This window comes from Chrysochloris asiatica, unplaced genomic scaffold (assembly GCF_000296735.1).
Source record: "Chrysochloris asiatica unplaced genomic scaffold, ChrAsi1.0 scaffold00252, whole genome shotgun sequence".
In the NCBI taxonomy this organism is placed as follows: Eukaryota; Metazoa; Chordata; class Mammalia; order Afrosoricida; family Chrysochloridae; genus Chrysochloris; species Chrysochloris asiatica.
In genome coordinates this window covers 3954309-3957996 of record NW_006408770.1, presented here as the reverse complement: position 1 = coordinate 3957996, position 3688 = coordinate 3954309, and the positions used below count along the sequence as shown (strand labels likewise).

The 3688-nt window shown below is 39.9% G+C and overlaps 1 pseudogene; it reads right to left on the bottom strand.

Annotated features, from left to right (window-relative positions):
* Positions 1-232: 232 nt before the first annotated feature.
* Positions 233-868, bottom strand: LOC102835902 (annotated as a pseudogene).
* Between the last annotated feature and the right edge of the window lie 2820 nt (positions 869-3688).

Sequence of the window (3688 nt, the reverse complement as noted above, 5' to 3'; positions counted from 1 at the left end):
TGCAAAGGAGAAATACCATTGTCTTATTTTCCAAGAGATATACACAGAACAATTTTTTCTTTTCCTCCAGGGAACTTGTGCAAACCAATATAAGATCTAAATTCTTCACATAATATATAAAACAGGAGAAGCCTCTTCAGATTTATTTTTTGAAGTCTGGAATGCTGGCACTGTTCAATTAGGCAACAGTTCTTCATTCCTGTAATCTGACTCAGAGCTGCTGCTTACTGGTCTAGAGCAGCAGACATGATTTCTTTTTAGGCTCCTTCTTTTCCACTGGTGTTTTTCTATTTATCTGTCTGAACAGGTCATAAAACATCTCATTAACATTGATCTTTGACTTCACAGAAGATTCTAAAAAGGCACAATTACACCACTGTCCTACTAAATTCTGACCCATTTCTTGGCCAACTACTTGTTCATCTTCCAGGTCACATTTATTTCCAACCGAAATCATTGGAACATCTTCTGTGTCCTTAACCCGTAAAATCTGTTCCCTCAGGTTTTGTAAGTCATTAAATGTAGACTGAGCTGTAATAGAATATACTGGTACAAATTCTTGGCCAGTCTTCATATATAAATTCCTCATTGCTATAAATTGCTCTGTCCCTGCTGTAGCCAGAATTTCAAGCATACACTGTTGACAATCTACTTCAACTTCCTTTCTGTAGGAATCTTATATCATTGGGTCATATTTTTTAACAAAAATTATCTGTACAAACTGAACTGTCTCTGTGATGGGCCACAGGCCTCAAAGCTCAATCCTGGTCTCTTCTCTCACTAGTCTCTCCATGGACAGCCTCCTCACTTCCAGAGCAGACTTCTCCACACCTCCTGAACCAAGGATCACTAGCTTGTACTCACACATGTTGTGTCTGTTGAAGTACTGACAATACCCCCCACCCCAGGTCCGGCACCAACTCCACCACCTACTCCTCCATCCTCATGGCCACGATTCCTGCTCCCACTATGGCCAAACCTGCCATTTTTTTGTTTCGTATTTTTCTTGCAGGTCTTTCTTTCAAGAAGTATCTTCTATTCCCCTAGCTGTTCCAGGAAGGTCTGTTTGTCCTTTCTAATGTGAATGTTCTACCTCAGAAGGTTCTGGATGGGGCTCAAGATTCCACCTAAGGTCCTATACACTACCAAGGCTCCACAGGAAGCCTATTCACTCAGCAAGTTCTAGAACCCCTTTTAGGTATTCCAATCAATTAAAGGCTGAAGACGGGCTTACACAAGCTTTTTGTAATCATGTTTCCCGATATCCCCTTCTATCCCACTCAAGTGTCCACTTTACAATTGTTGTTGTTGTTGTTAGGTATCATCGAGTCGGTACCGACCTTATACACAGCAGAACAAAATACTGCCTGATCCTGGGCCAACCTCACTACTGTTGGCACGCTTGAGCCCATCAATTCTGCTACTTGGCCAATCCATCTCATTGGGGGTCTTCTCTTTTTCTCTGACCCTCCACCTTACAAAACATGATATCCTTCTCTAACAACTGGTCCCTCCTGACAGTATGTCTGAAGTATGAGAGACAAAGTTTGGCCATCTTGGCCTCCAAGGAGCACTCTGGTTGCACTTCTTCTTTTGGCAGCCCATGGCACTTTCAATATTCTCCTCCAACACCATAACTCAAAAGCATCAATTCTTCTACGGTCTTCCTTATTCACTGTCCAACTTTTACATGCTTGAAAATACCATGGCTTAGGTCAGGTGCACCTTAGTCCTCAAGCTGACATCTTTGCTCTTCAACACTTTAAAAAGGTCTTGTGCAGCAGATTTGCCTAATGCAATATGTTGTTTGATTTCTTGACTGCAGTTTTCTTGAGTGTTGATAGTTGATCCAAGAAGAATGAAGTCCTTGACAACTTCTTTTCTCCATTGATAAGAATGTTGTTTATTGGTCTAGAGGTGAGGATTTTTGTTTTCTTTACATTGAGATGTAAATCCATACCGAAGGCTGTGCTCTTTGATCTTCATCAGTAAATGTTTTAAGTCCTCTTCACTTTCAGCATGCAAAGTTGTATCATCTACATATTGCAGGTTGTTAATGAGTCTTCCTCCAATGCTGATGCCACATTTTTCTTCATTTAACCCAGCTTCTCAGATGACTTGCTCAGCATACAGTTTGAATAAGTATTGTGAAAGAACACAACCTTATCGCAAACCTTTCTTAATTTCAAAACATTCGGTGTTCCTATGTTCTGTTTGAACAACTGCCTCTTGGTCCAGGTACAGATTCCTCATGAGCACAATTAAGTGTTCCAGAATACTCATACTTCGCAATGTTGTCCATAGCTTGTTATAATCCACACAATTGAAAGACTTTGTGTAGTCAATAAAGCATAGGTAAATATCTTTCTGATATTCTCTGCTTTCAGCCAAGATCCATCGGACATCAGCAATGATATCCCTCGTTTCACAGCCTCTTCTGAATCCGGCTTGAACCTCTGGAAGTTCTCTGTCGATGTATGCTTGTAACCGTTTCTGTATTACCTTTAGTAAAACTACTTGTATGGGATATCAAAAATGTGTCCGATGACTTCCGCATTCCGCTGGGTCACCTCTCTTTGAAATGGGCACAAATACGGATCTCTTCCAAACAGTCAGCCAGATAGTTGTCTTCTAAATTTCTTGGCAGAGATGAGTGAGTGCATCCTGTGCTGCCTCACTTTCTTGAAAGATTTCCATTTTTATTCCATCAATTCCTGGTGCCTTATTCTTTGCCAATTCCTTCAGTGCACCTTGGACTTATTCCTTCAGTATCATTGGCTCTTGATCATATGCTACCTCTTGAAATGGTTGAATGCCAACCATTTCCTTTTGGTACAGTGACTCTGTATATTCCTTCTATCTTCTTTTGATGCTTTCTGCATCATTCAATAATTTGCCCAGAGAATCTTTCAATAACGAAAGTCTAGGCTTGAATTTTTTCTTCAGTTCTCCCAGCTTGAGAAATGCTGAGCATGTTCTTCCTTTTTGGTTTTCTGATTCCAGATCTTTGCACATTTTGTTGTAATATTTGGCTTCATCTTCTCGAGCTGACCTTTGAAATTTTCTGTTCAGCTCTTGTACCTCCTCATTTCTTCCATTTGCTTTAGCATCTCTATGTTGGAGAGCAAGTTTCAGTGTTCCTTCTGACATCCATTTTGACCTTTTCCTTCTTTCTTGTCTTCTTAATGACTTTTTGCTTTTCCTGTATGATGTTCTTGATGTCATCCCAGAACTCTTCTGGTCTTTGGTCTTCAGTGTTTAATGTATCAAATCTGTTCTTCAGATGATCTCTAAATTCAGGTGGTATATATTCAAAGTCATATTTTGGCTCTCGTGGACTTTTTTTCATTTTCTTCAGCTTCAGTTTGAATTTGTGTATGAGTAATTGATGATCTGTTCCACAGTCCACCCCTGGCCTTGTTTTGACTGACGATATGGAGCTTTTCTATAGTCTCTTTCCACAGATGTAGTCAATTTGATTTCTATGTATTCCATCTGGTGAGGTCCATGTGTACAGTCATCTCTTATGCTGTCTAAAGAAGGTATTTGAAATGAACAAATCACTGATTTTGCAGAATTCTATCATGTGTTCTCCAGCATAATTTCTTTCACTAAGGCCATATTTTCCAACTATTGATCCTTCCTCTTTGCTCCCAACCTTTGCATTCCAATCACCAGTAATGATGAA